Raw genomic sequence first — 14,712 nt, 5'->3', positions numbered from 1 at the left:
GATTCTGGTGGAGATGGAGCTCCTGGGCGCTCAGCCCCCTTGCGGGGAGGGGGATCTTCACTTCGCTGGCATCTTCACTTCACTCTTCACAACCACTTCGCGTATCTGCAAAGATGGGGTGTCAACTGGGAGTTTCATGGGAGATGGTAATTTCCAGAGAGCTTCATGTTTCCGCCCAAGCTGTGCACAAGACCAGATATATCTATGCTTTCAAGTTTTTAGAAGAACTGGGGACCTCAGGTTTTGTTGTGGCAGTGTTACTTTATTTGTGATGAATGTCAAGGGTATAACCCAGCATCGGAGCCTGTCTCTTCTTTGTGAATTTGAGCATGACCTTGGAGTCCCTGGACAAAAGGATGTTTATCTATAGTGTGAGATCATTGAAGTTATGACATCCAACATATGTGTGAACTTTAACATTTGAACGTTGCATTTTCATATTTTCCCAGCACTATTCCTTGCAAATTGGTGGCCTAAGAAGTAGAATTATGGAGAGATTACATGTGAATCCTGGAAAATTCTGGGACTCTTTCTATCACTTTATGACCCATCTTCCTGCTGTACTACATCCAAAAGAAATATAAATCTAACTCCAAAAGCAGTGAGAGCAAAGTCATCAACCACTTGAAAAATTTCATTAAATGTCACTAATCTCAGAAACTTCTCAGCCAGAAGTTTTCATCTTTCCCCCTCCCTTATCCCTTCCCAAGCCTGGGAGCTCTTTCTTCCACCCAAGGGAACCTCCTGTTTCTCTCCTCACCTGTACTAAGTTTTTCAATTTCTGCAGCTTTACATGTTACCAATGAAAGGAAGGAGAAAGAGGGGAAGGTCTTCCTATATTTGTCTCTGTCATATTTGAGTCTAAAGCACAAGTAACAATATTTTCCTAGAAGAAGATATTGCTTACTTGAAGAGCTAGCAATGTGAATCCTTGACCTTTCCACACAGAGTTCCTCTAAATTTTCAAGGCAGTTTATTTATATTTTTAAAAAGTTATTTGTTCATTTATTTTTGGCTACACTGGGTCTTAGTTGTGGCACACAGGATCTTCATTTTGGTGTTCAGGCTTAGTTGCCCCATGGCATGTAAGATCTTAGTTCCCTGATGAGGGATTGAATCTGCATCCTCTGCATTGGAACGTGGATTCTTAACCAGTGGACCACCAGGGAAGTCCCTCAAAGTAGTTAGCGTGTGCTCAAGTTGCTCAGTTGTATCGGACTCTTTTGAGACCCCTTGGGCGGTAGCCTGCCAGGCTCCTCTGTCTATGGGATTCTCCAGGCAAGAATACTAGAGTGGGTTGCTATTTCCTCCTCCAGGGAATCTTCCTGACCCAGGGACCGAACCCTCATCTCCTGCATTGGCAGGTGGATTCTTTATCACTGAGCCACCTGGGAAGCCCTGAAGGTAGTTTCCATCAGGGCTTTTCAAACACTTACACGTTTTGGAAATCTGTAGATCCTCTTAAAATGCAGACTTGGATTCAATATTTCTGGGGTGGGGCCTGGGATTCTGTATTTCCAATAACCTCCCAGATGACAGCTGGCAATGCTGCTGCACCTTAGAACTCACTGTGAATAGCATGGCTTAGATTACCTCATTTTTTCTATAATGACTGGAAATACTGGAGATATCACAGTTATTCTCATGACTGCATTTGTCATTTTACAAGCAGGCAACCTAAAGAATCTTGGTTGGCCTGTGATTTCATCTCCTCTTAGTTTGTGGTGTTGTTGTTGTTTAATTGCTTTACAATGGTGTGTTAGTTCTACTTTACAGCAAAGTGAGTCTGCTGTTCACATACATCCCCTCTTTTTTGGATTTCCTTCCCATCTAGGTCACCACAGAGTGCTGAGTGGTGTTCCCGGTGCCATAGAGTAGGTTCTCATTCCTCTTAGCTTTGAAGCCAGAGCTGGAGTTCTCAAGCCACTCGGTAGTCTGTTGGAGACAGTGCCATGTGGAGGCTTTTCTAAGACAGAGACATGTTGACAAAGAGATACTAGTTGGGACATCATGATATGAATCTTTCCCCCCCCCCCCCCCAATTCTGGATCTGGCTATTATCATCATCACTTTGCATAGCATATGGAACTCCACTCCGAGTTATGTGGCAGCCTGGATGGGAGGGGAGTGTGGGGGAGAATGGATTCCTGTATATGTATGGCTGAGTCTCTTTGCTGTTGACCTGAAACTATCACAACATTTTTACTCGACTATACCCCATTATTGAATATGACCCAGATAATCACAATGGTGTGATCACTCACCTAGAGCCAGACATACTGGAATGTGAAGTCAAATGGGCCTTCCGAAGCATCACTATGAACAAAACTAGTGGAGGTGATGGAATTCCAGTTGAGCTATTTCAAATTCTGAAAGATGATGCTGTGAAAGTGCTGCACTCAATATGCCAGCAAATTTGGAAAACTCAGCAATGGCCACAGGACTGGAAAAGGTCAGTTTTCATTCCAATCCCAAAGGAAGTCAGTGCCAAAGAATGATCAAACTACCACACAATTGCACTCATCTCACATGCTAGCAAAGTAATGCTCAAAATTTTCCAAGCCAGGCTTCAGCAATATGTGAACCATGAATTTCCAGATGTTCAAGCTGGATTTAGAAAAGGCAGAGGTACCAGACATCAAATTGCCAGCATCCACTGAATCATCAAAAAAGCAAGAGAGTTCCAGAAAAACATCTACTTCTGCTTTATTGACTACGCCAAAGCCTTTGACTGTGTGGATCACAATAAACTGTGGAAAATTCTGAAAGAGATGGGAATATCAGACTACCTGACCTACCTCTTGAGAAATCCGCATGCAGGTCAGGAAGCAACAGTTAGAACTGGACATGGAACAACAGACTGGTTCCAAATAGGAAAAGGAGTACGTCAAGGCTGTATATTGTCACCCTGCTTATTTAACTTATATGCAGAGTACATCATGAGAAACACTGGGCTGGAAGAAGCACAAGGTGGAATCAAGATGGCTGGGAGAAATATCAATAACCTGAGATATGCAGATGACACCACCCTTATGGCAGAAAGTAAAGACCTAAAGAGCCTCTTGATGAAGGTGAAGAGGAGAGTGAAAAAGTTGGCTTAAAACTCAACATTCAGAAAACTAAGATCATGGCATCTGGTCCCATCACTTCATGTCAAATAGATGGGGAAACAGTGGAAACAGTGGCAGACTTTATATTTTGGGGCTCAAAAGTCACTGCAGATGGTGATTGCAGCCATGAAGTTAAAAGACACTTACTCTTTGGAAGGAAAGTTATGACCAACCTAGACAGCATATTAAAAAGCAAAGACATTACTTTGCCAACAAAGGTTCATCTAGTCAAGGCTATGTTTTTTCCTATAGTCATGTATGGATGTGAGAGTTGGACTGTGAAGAAAGCTGAGCACCAAAGAATTGATGGTTTTTAACTATGGTGTTGGAAGACTCTTGAGAATCCCTTGGACAGCAAGGAGATCCAACCAGTCCATCCTAAAGGAGATCAGTCCTGAGTGTTCATTGGAAGGACTGATGTTGAAGCTGAAACTCCAATACTTTGGCTACCTGATGTGAAGAGCTGACTCATTTGAAAAGACCCTGATGCTGGGAAAGATTGAAGGCAGGAGAAGGGGATGACGGAGGATGATATGGTTGGATGGCATCACCGACTCAATGGACATGAGTTTGGGTAAAATCCAGGAGTTGGTGATGGACAGGGAAGCCTGGTGTGCTACAGTCCATGGGGCTGCAAAGAATCGGACATGACTGAGCAACTGAAATGAACTGAACTAATAGCCCAATACAAAATAAAAAGTTCCAAAAAAAAAGTATGAATCTTTAATGCACTGTGGATCTGGCTACTGTTTAAAATAATGTCTTTTATAAAAATAATTTTATTTATTTATTTATCTTTGGCTGTGGTGGGTCTTCTTTGCTGCACTGGCTTTTCTCTAGTTTTGGCAAGTGAGGACCTCTCTCTAGTTGTGATGCATGGGCTTCTCACTGAGGCGGTTTATCTTGTGGAGCATGGGCTCTAGGGCTCACAGGCTGCAGTAGTTGCATCTCCCGGGCTCTAGAGCACAGGCTCAATAGTTCTGGCGCATGGGCTTAGTTGCTCTGCAACACGTGGGATCCTCCCAGAGCAGGGATTGAACCCATGTCTCCTGCATTGGCAGGCAGATTCTTTACCACTGAGCAACCAGGGAAGCCCTGAAAGAATGTCTTGTATGGGTGTCTTGGAAGATCCAAGGGGCTTCTGTTTAGGACAGCTGTCAAATGTCATTGGAGCATCAGGCAGGAAAAGTGTGAAAGTGTTTTCTATACAAAAGAAAAGGAGAGGAAGAGCCTCAGAATAATGGGGAGCCCCAAGGCTCCTCTTTCAGCTGAATCTGCCTGCTTTCATGAGTATAGCCTCCCTTACAAGCCTGAACTGAAAAGCAAACTTGGAGGATACAGCCTATGGAGGGGACTCTGGGACCTGGGAGCTGAGGGCTGGAGACTGGGAATCTGAGTGAGTAAAGAGCAAGACTGAGGAGTCAGTGACCAAACTGCTGGCCAGAGAACATTCTGGAGGGAAAAACAACTGCCAGCTGCATTCTTGAACATTAGACGAAATCGGAGCATGTCACAGATGAAGAGACCTCAGCAGCCACCTGGTCCTAAGCCTCCACTTACCCATAAAGAAACCCACCTCCAGAAAGTTCGGTGCTTTTTCTCAAAGTCAGAATATCGGTTGGGGCTTTTAGCTGGCTTTTGAACTCATGGTCCTGAGCTCTTTGCACTTGAACATGTTAATCAACTCTTACACATGAAATTAGGTGTAAAAGCAATTCTTCCCAAGAATAAATTTAAAGTCTATTTCTGAAACTCTACAGGAAGTGGCCAGGAAAAAAAAAAATCAGCCCAAGAACTGTGACACCTGCAGGCAACTGTATGGTTTGAGGAAGGCTGAGACTGTCCAAGCAATATGTCTCTCCAACAGAGAGTTGATTTCACACCCAGGAGCATATTTTAATTCCCACAGCAGCCCATTAAGTAGATAGTATGAACCACACTTTACAGATAGGGAAACTGAGTCTCAGATTTAGTAAGTGGTTGTAGGTCAGACATCCACTGACCTGAGACCCAGCTGTGGGTCTACCTTCTCCCAAATCCTGTGCTTATCCCATGCTCTGTCTGGGCCCTCCTCCTGCGGAGTCCTCCTTGAGTTGCCAGGAGCATTTTCCAGAGCCTCTGGGAACAGGACTTGATTTTCACAAACACTGGGAGAAGGAGTCAAATCCAAGAGAAATAGGATCTGAAACTCAGCTGCTGGGAGGAGCAAGCTGAAGGGAGGAGAAGCAGAAAAGTTAGTGGAGGAGGTCTGCATGGTGCTCAGAACTGACTGTGCAGTTTCTCCTGTCTGCTCTTATTTCTATGAAGGAATCATTCAAGGTACTTTCCAGCAACTGTTTGAGGCTCTTGTTTCATCAAAACAGCAGCAGTGATGTGGGTGGCGGGAGCCCTCTTTCTCACTTTTCTTTCCTTCTTTCCGGTCCTGACCCCAGAGGCGGTAAGTCGCCCATAAAACAGCCCAAGAATGTGCTGGGTCGGGGTATCCCCTGGTGCTACCATTCCTGCACAGTGACTGCTCAAGGCTTGCGCCCTTTGACAGTCTGAGCTGAGTGCCTGGGGAGAAAGGCAGACGTCTGCTATAAGACAGCTTTGCTCCACACTGACCATCTTTGTGTCGGCAGTAACGTAGTCAGCTTGAAAACCGATTTCTACTGGGAGAGAGAGACTTTTCTTAATTATATTTAGTAGGTCAAAAACCAAATTAGATGACCCAGATCATTCTCCACACAGATAGAGAACCCGCATCCCACCCCCGTCCTTCAGTGACAGCTAAGCTGGTTGGGCTGTAATCCGTGGGCAGAAGGATGCTGTGACATGGAGGAAATTGGAAGCCCAATGCCTGTCCTTTCTAGAACTGAGGGGCTGCAGGAGGAAGGGAAGGCGGTAAAGGAGGACAAACTCTGGGGCTTTGGTTTACCTTTTCTCTCAGGACCAGCTCTTAGGAAGAGGGGAGCTGTAGAAACGCCGAGATCACTGAAGGGAAGCTGGAACCTCAGGGTTGGAAATGCACATCTCTGGGTGTTGCTGTGAAAAGGAAAAAGGAGGAATGAGTTTTTCTTTTCTTTCCTGAAAACAAAGAGGATAAAGAAGAGTGAGCAGGCCTGATCACTCCTAGTTTTTACTTCAACGGTTCCTAATCTGTTGTCTGTAACTAAGTTTGCATTTCTGCCCCTAACTCCACGAGCTACATTCTGTGCCGGTGCTCAGTCATGCCTGACTCTTTTCAACCCCAGGGACTATGGCCCCCCCGGGCTTCTCTGTCCATGGGGTTTCCCAGGCAGGAATACTGGAGTGGGTTGCCTTTCTTCCTCCAGGGAATCCTCCTGACCTAGGGATCAAACCTGTGTCTCCAGCAGACAGGTTCTTTACCTGCTGAGTAATCAGGGAAGCCCTACTCTCCTTTACCTCTATGTTAATTACATCCTGTACCTGGTGCTCAGCTTTATAGCACCCTCTTTGCAGACCACTCCTTGTAGTTTTTCTGTTTGCATTACAGAAAGAAGGTCAGGGTACAATACACAAAAGACAGTGGCCCCAACTACCAGGCTACCTGATGCCAACCAATGCTGTTTTTGAAACAACGGGAGAGGAAGAAGAATACAAGATACTTACAACTTCGTTGCTCATCACCTACCCCTGACTGCAAGCCCTCATCTATCTAATCCCCCCAGTTCCTCGTGGAAGGGGCGCACAGTTTTGAGGCAGGAGCCTACTGTGTTCTACCCTCTACCGGCTGAGGATTAAAGCCACCTGTCTGTTTTCTCCAACCTCTGTCTCCGTACTTTTCAACTCAGCTTTGGTGTGTGGGCAGAGAAAGCCAAGATTTTGGCGGCAACATGGGCAGAGGAAGGGGAAGCTCTAGGTCGTTGGGGAACACCAGCCTTCGGCTCAACGCCACATCCAAAACGGTGCAAGGTAATGGCAAGTGGGTGACAGAAGAACCCAAGGCAGGGCTTCTGGATACCCTGGGCCTGCCTGTGGCTTGATGTAGCCCAACTGTCCTAGGTGCCACCAGAAGGGAACACGCCCATGCTAAGAATGCCACTCATCAACAGAGATCTCAGGTCACTTCAGAAAAGCCTTGGGGGTTCCAGACATCAACATCAGAGAAAATGACCAGGTTTTCAGACTCCAGTGTGGGCTGCAGCATAACACCCCAAAGGAGCAAATGAGGCCAGGAGCCCACCACAGGGGCCAGGGCAGGAGGGAGCCTCACCCAGTCACTCTGTTGCATAAACTGGCATGCAAATAAAGGACACGAAATGGATGCAATCATCCTTTCTGCCATGAGGTCACAAGAGCCATGCCTCTCCTCCATTACCAGGGATATATCTTCACCCCTTCATGCTTGTCATCCCAGAATACCTGTTAATGGCGTTCCTCAGTGGTAAAGCATACACTTGCAATGCAGGAGATGCAGGAGACACAGTTTCCATCCCTGGGTCAGGAAGATCCCCTATAGAAGGAAACGGCAACCCACTCCAGTATTCTAGCTAGGGACATCCCATGGACAGAGGAGTCTGGCATGCTATAGTCCATGTGATGGCAACGAGACGGACATGACTGAGCACACAGGCTTCTAATGCTTCTTTTCTATCTCAAACATGTCCCGAATAAATAATATAGAATAAGGTGCACATTGTGATTCTATTTATTAATTGCAAAAGTATCACCTGCAAGTCTCAGGTTTCTTTCTGTTTGCACATCTGCAGTGAACATGTTTGGAAAGAGGCTGCTAACAATGGTTCCCTGAGTAGTGGGTAGTGCTATGGAAAGTGTTGCGCTATTTTATATGTTCAGCTTGTTGTACCAGTTATGTGTGTGTGTGTTTTTAAAGTGTCCCCTATGGAGGATGAGTTATCATGGCCACTCCATCCAGGATACAGGAATCATCTTGAAGAAGAACCAGGGAAGACAGTGGAAACTGAGAGCCTGAGCGTTTCTGTTAAAAGCATTTATCTGAAACTGGGACAGTTTATGGGCTTCCCTGGTGCCTCAGATAGTAAAGAATCCACTCGCAATGCAGGAGAAATGGGAGAACTGGCTTCAGTCCCTGGGTGGGGAAGATGCCCTGGAGAAGGGAAGGGCTACCCACTCCAGTATTCTTGCCTGGAGAGTCCCCATGGACAGAGGAGCCTGGTGGGCTACAGTCCATGGGGTCGCAGAGAGTCAGACATGACTGAGTGGCTCAGCACAGCACAGCACACCCACTCCAGTACTCTCGCCTGGAGAAGTCCATGCATTTGTATTATTGCAGACAGACTAAGGTCACCAGAGTAAGTTCATTTTAAGCAGACTGTCATTGGTTTTTCCTATTGCCCTGTAGGGGTGGGCTCCTAAAGAAAATCAGACGGGCCAGAGACAAGCACCTTTTCTGTGCCCATCTGAGTATAGGGTGAGTGGTTTTGTGACTGCGCTAGAGTGGAATCTGACTACTACTTTTGAAAGGCTGGTAGCTCTCTTCCAAATGACAGAAATTATGATCTCCTTTTCTTGAGAGCGTGACCTGTGATATTTTTCATTTTAAGGTTTTGCTTTCAGTCCACACTCAGGCCCGTAACCAGGGCCAGATTCCAGCCAGTGAGAGCACCGCAGCCTATTACAGGGCTGCCGGGGGGCTCCTGGGGATGGTCACATCGCCCTCAACTTCGGAAGGTCAGGCAGGGCTGGGCAGTCACTTCCAGCCTGGAGAAGCCTCTCCATGGACCCCAGTAGATGAGTAAATGTCAGCATTTGCCACGTGGGCCATGATATTGTCGGCTTAAGAAAAAAAATACACAAAGTTGAGAGTTGTGAGTTGTTTTATTTGGGGCAAAATGAAGACTGCAAGCAGGGAAACAGCTACTCAGATACCTCTGAGAAACTGTTCCAAAGATGCAGGGGGTTAGCGGGAGGACAGCATATATGTGATTTTTGGTAAAGGGGGAATACGTGCAATCAGGCACATATTTTCCAAAAGGTTTCTTATTAGTCTTGTGAAGCTTCTGCTAGTTGTGAGAAACAGGGACTAATAGAAGGATTTTAGTGCTTTTCTGGATAGGAGGGGATACAAGAATTGGGTTCATAAAACCAGCTCCTGAGACTATCTGACCGTCTGGAGACCTGTCCTGCTGGTTTCTCCCTGAGCACAGAGTGGCACATTTCTGCCCTCCTCCCTGAACTGCTTTAGGTGGCGTTGAAGGTCAGCACCGCAGCAGCACAAGATTTAATCTTTGTAGAGATAGATGGCAAATGCCCATGGCAAGTGCCAACTTGTGACAACATGAAAATTAATTGGGAAGCACCTCTGAGCACTAATTCACAACAAATGGGATCTTGTGAAGGGTGACAACGTCAGCAGAAGCATTATTGACAAATCTAAGGACACCACAATAAAAGATGACTTACCAACTGTTCAACACTTAACGCTTTTAACTAGAAAGGAACAAGATAATTATTTTCAGTTTGAAACCAATCTTGAGTCATTTAGGTAACTTTTAAGAAACTGTTCTATGCATATTTTTGTTTTATCTGATGTTTAAAAGTTATTATAAAATATCTGGAAAGCGTTTTCCATTAGATGTGCTCAAAAAGGTATCCGAATATAATAAATTGTACATGAAATGACAGTGTTTGAGGGGATCCGATGGATAAGGAGCCTCACAGGGGGTTGCAAAGAGTCAGACGCAATTGAGCAACTGAGTGCGCACACTCACAGGTGTGAAAAATATAATTAGCTTCCTTAAATATAAGTACATTGTCCCACTTCTTTAATATTCACATTTCTTTTTAAGTATTTAAATTACTTCATTTCATTTCATATATATGTATATGCTTATTGACAGATTTTCCCAAATAGTAGATATTGTGAACAACAACAAAAGGACAGTGTCACTCATCATCCAGGTGTATAAAAGGTTAAGTCATGACCCATGCAGTGGCCCACTGACTGTGCACCCTCGTGGGAATTCAGAATGGAGAAAAACAGAATGAGGCATTCTGTGCTTTGGATAAAGGAGTCCACAGATAATTAAGATGCATCTCTCCAGAAGAATTCCAATGATTCCAGGTTCTTGTATCTTCCCAAACACAGAAAAGCACAAAGATCATTAATCTGAGATGTCTGCTCTTTGAGATAAGTAGTCACCTTTTACCAAGATGTATGTCTGGGGATTTCCCTGATGGTCCAGTGGCTAAGACTGTGCTCTCAACTCAGGGGGCCTGGTTTCGATCCCTGGTCAGGAAACTAGATCCCACATGCTGCAACTAAGAATTGGCATGCCGCAGAAGATGGAAAGTCCTGTGTGGCTGCAACTAGGACCCAGCGCAGCCAAATAAATAGATTCTTTTTTAAAAAGATATACATTTGACTACATGTATTTTCCTAGCCAAAAAAATTCATATATACATTGGCTCCTCCCCTATGCCTTTTTTTTTTTTTTTTTTGAGGCAAGAAATATGACTTTATTCAGAAAGCTAGCTGACTGAGAAGATGGCAGACTAATGTTTCAGAATAACCATCTTTCAATATAAAATAACTGGATGACACATTCTTTTTTAGAACAGAGGGGACAGGAGGAGAGGAGGTAAAGTAACAAAGGTCATTAATCTTGCAAATATCTCCTGGACTGACCAGCCTTGTGGAGGGGATATGTTAATTTCTTCTTTTCTGCCGCCATTCACAGGTGGGCAAGTTCAGATTATCTCCCTGTGAGCTGAACAAAGTCACTTTCAATTTATTTATTTATTTTTTTCCCCTACGCCTTTAGATCAGTTCCTCTGAGCTACTGAGAGGCTGTTTCCTGGGCTTAACCCTCAGTAAGGTCCCTGAAAAAACCTGAAACTCACAGGTCTTACGTGGTGCATTGTTCTTTCAGTTGACTATATGATTGTTGAGAATGTACTTTTACTAATAAATAAAATAATGGGGTTTGGAAGTTGACATTAAACACTTAAGGAAAAAAAAATAAACACTTAAGGAAGAAATAGCTTATGTTTACATTTTTATAGTCTTCAATAAGTTAAATACTAATTTTGAAAACCAAAAAAATTAGTATCCTACTTATTGAATACTTGTTGGCCTCTGACTCTTTTCTACAAAAAAAAAAAAAAAAAAAGGACACTCAATTCCCAAAATTTACCCTTGACACACACATTGGCTTTTGAGTAGTGCAGAACAAGAAGACAGGACCAGTCCATCAACACTTCGCCTTGCTGAACCTCAGTTGGTGCAGTGAACTTCAGTGAATGAGAGCAGTTATATTTAGCATTTCTTCTTCCTCCTCCCTTTCAGTTCTAAAAATTTCAACACTGGGTGTCAGTATTGCTCAAAGGCACAGACCTATTTCTTACTTAGAGTTAGGACGTAAACTGTTTAAATCCATTGACAAATCACCCAGATAAGTTTTAAATGTTTGCAAGCTTGACCACAGAAACAAAGCAAATTTTTATTCTGATCTCTGAAGCTGACATGCAGGTCTCACCACTCCCACCTGTCTGGGCTGCAGTTCTCCAAGTCTGCAGACTATGGGCAAACAGCTTCTCTCCCAGCCCACCTGCCTCTTTTGGGAGCTTCCTTCCCATGCAAGGCGCCATCTGCTATGAAACCAAGAAGGGACTCGAAACCCTTTGTCCCCTTCACGGAGGATAACTACTTCATGCAGGTATAAAAGCAGGAAGGGGGAAAGAGATTTTAAAACAGCAGAGGAAAAATGAGCGTTGAAAGAAAACGAGTTGAAGGAGGTTCAGGAGGGAGTGGAAACATGTATACTTAGAGCTGAGGCCCATTGTACAACAGAAACCCACACAGCATTGTCAAGCAATTATCCTCCAAACTCAGAAAATAAATAAATTTTAAAAAGAAACGAACTCACAAGCTCACGGTTTCTAGAATCATTCCCAGCACCTGAAGTTCACCTCCTGCATCATAAATGCTTCTTCCTTGTTCTGCCTCCCTCTTCCCCCGTTTATTATTATTCTTCCACTACTCTAGCCCCAGACTCATGCTGAGATGCCGATTTGTTTGTTGGTTTGGTTGCTTAATTGTTTTAACCACACCTGCTGGCACTTAGGACCCAGATTACTTTCCACCTGAGTTTTCAAATTGACTCTTTCTCTGTCCCCTTAGCTCATCTTGCTAAGATGAGCTCTTCCCACCCTTCACCAGCTCGGAAGACACCAGCTCACTCACGTTCCAGTGCTGCTCGGGCGGGGCAGCGGGGGAGGGGCACAGTCAAACCTGAAGAGCATCGTCATTTGTGAATTTGGAGACCTCTCTGGCCTTTTTCTCCTCTGGATTTATAGTCTCTCTCTCTCTTTCTTCTTTCCCATCCACCTCTTTTCTCTGTTTTCTCTTCTTTCTGTTCCTTTTCCATAATGTAAAATCTTTTCCACTGAACCATTTCTCTCTGACTAATTCTGCTATGTGATTTTCTAACATTCATTTTTGACTTTCAAAGGGGGCCCTCGCCATATTGTGTGACAGTTTTCATGATTGAATGAAGATGAGCCGTTTCTCGAGGAGCCACTGGAAAGGGACTTGTAGGTGTCAACCACCTAGCTTTGCCCTCCGAAGTTGGCCTGGGGCTCTATGTGCCCTGGAGTCACACCTAGGAGGCATGGGAGGGCTTCCCAGGTGGCGCTAGTAATAAAGAATCCTCCTGCCAATGCAGGAGACCTGGGCTCCATCCCTGGGTCAGAAAGAACTCCTGGAGGAGGAGATGGCAACCCACTCCAGTATTCTTGCCTGGGAAATCCCATGAACAGGGGAGCCTGGCGGGCTACAGTTTATGGGGTTACAAAGAGTTGGACACGATTGAGTGACTGAGCCTGCATGCATCCAGCAAAGTGGGAAGGGGAGGGTCACACTCTACTCTGAAAAGATCTTCCAGGAGGAAGAGGAAGGCGACCAGACCACCCCTAGACTGATCACAGCCGGCAAAGCGGCAGATCTGGGTACAGCTGGGCTGACCCCAGCATGATCCTGGACTCCAGAAGGGTCCGGAACAAAGCGCTTGTGATGAACCCATCCTCAGTGACACCATTAGCACTTCACTCACACCCTCCACTTGGAAGCCTGGTCACACTTTCTTCCTCTTCTATTTCTCTAGACCTCCGTTACTCCATCATCTTACTGGGGATCATCATTTCAACCACTGGTATTGTTGACTTTGGTCTTAGTGAAGCTTTAAAAAGCTTTTTGGCTAGCACTCTCACATTTTGTGATCTGACATGCCTGCTTTGGACTCATCAGTTAACAGGTATTTAATAATGTACACACTGTTGGCTAATCTGCCTTTTCCCCTTGACAATCACTGTGAACATTCCCCCTCTGTTATTTACTAGATTTGTAAATATTATTTGGATGGTTGTGTTGTAATCCGTCATGAGATATCCCATGAAATATTTCTTGCTGTTGGACATTTAGGTTATTTCCAAATTTTCGCTACTTCAAGTAATGCCTCCATAAATATTAGTGTAGCCAAGGCTTTGCGATCATTCTTTCAAATATTTTTAAACTACATATGCAATCAGCCAACACATGTGCTTGGTAAAAACTTTAAACAGTACAGCTATGACTCAAGTCCCCGTGAATGACCAACTAGTCATTCTAGTGACCAACTAGTCACTAGACAGTGATGTTCTAGTCACTAACTACTGTAACTGGTTAATGCCTAGCCTCCTTTTTTTCAGTGTGTTTACATATATTTTCGTGTATCTAAATAAAGTATATAGTGGTGTATGGTTTCTATTTGCAAGGCTAGGAGTGGCACACAGATGCTCACATGCTGTATATATTCACTCGACAGCAAATCCTGGAGATATTTCCATGTTCCCACATGAAGCTCTGGAACTCTCTCTGTAACTGCTGGGTCGATTCCATAATAAGGACAAATGACTGTTTATTGAGTTAGTTTCCTACTGCTGCGTATTTGGGCTCTTTTTAGTTTCTTGCTAAGACAAACAATGCTGAATTTGATCTCTTCCTTGCATACATGTGCAAATGTTTCTCTGGTGAGACTCAAGGAAGTAGACTTGGCAATCACAGAGAAAGCACATTTTTAAATTTTAAGATCTACTGTTAAAATGGACCAATGCGGCTGCACAATCCGGCTCCACCAGTGAACAAATGAGGGTGTGTGCTGTGTCGCCATCACCTCATCCATGCTTTGTATGGCCAGACTTTGGATTGGTGCCTCTGATAAAAATGGATCCCATCGTATTTTATTTGCATTTTCCTGATTTCTAAAACATGATCTTTTAGAGTTTCAGTTCAGTTGCTCAGTCATATCTGACCCTTTGCAACCCCATGGACTGCAGCACGCCAGGCCTCCCTGTCCATCACCAACTCCTGGAATTTACTCAGGCTCATGTCCATTGAACGGTGATGCCATCCAACCATCTCATCCTCTGTCATCCCCTTCTCCTCCTGCCTTCAATCTTTACCAGCATCAGGGTCTTTTCAAATGAGTCAGCTCTTCGCATCAGGTGGCCAGAGTATTGGAGTTTCAGCTTCAACATCAGTCCTTCCAATGAGCACCCGGGACTGATCCCCTTTAGGATGGACTGGTTGGATCTCCTTGCAGTCCCAGGGACTCTCAAGAGTCTTCTCCAACTCCACAGT

The 14,712-nt window shown here is 44.6% G+C and overlaps 2 long non-coding RNA genes across 3 annotated transcripts in view; one reads left to right on the top strand and one right to left on the bottom strand.

The window, feature by feature from the left end:
• Positions 1–3,886: 3,886 nt before the first annotated feature.
• LOC139032607 (uncharacterized) overlaps positions 3,887–14,712 on the bottom strand; it is a 30,858-nt gene continuing 20,032 nt past the window's right edge. Inside the window, exons 3-5 of one of the 2 annotated variants that reach the window (XR_011485169.1) lie at positions 6,028–6,134; positions 5,114–5,320; positions 3,887–4,313 (exon numbers count right to left, since the gene is read on the bottom strand). This is a non-coding gene — a long non-coding RNA (uncharacterized lncRNA). Of the gene's footprint in view, positions 5,321–6,027; positions 6,135–14,712 lie in introns of both variants that reach the window. The other variant, XR_011485168.1, reaches the window with a different exon arrangement.
• LOC139032608 (uncharacterized) lies at positions 5,343–6,877 on the top strand. Its single transcript, XR_011485170.1, has 2 exons — positions 5,343–5,429; positions 6,607–6,877. It is a non-coding gene; the product is annotated as an uncharacterized lncRNA (long non-coding RNA).

The sequence above is a fragment of the Odocoileus virginianus genome, chromosome 32 (assembly GCF_023699985.2).
Source record: "Odocoileus virginianus isolate 20LAN1187 ecotype Illinois chromosome 32, Ovbor_1.2, whole genome shotgun sequence".
Taxonomy (NCBI): domain Eukaryota; kingdom Metazoa; phylum Chordata; class Mammalia; order Artiodactyla; family Cervidae; genus Odocoileus; species Odocoileus virginianus.
Note: the sequence above shows the minus strand (reverse complement) of the source record. Positions and strands in the feature narration are given on the sequence as shown.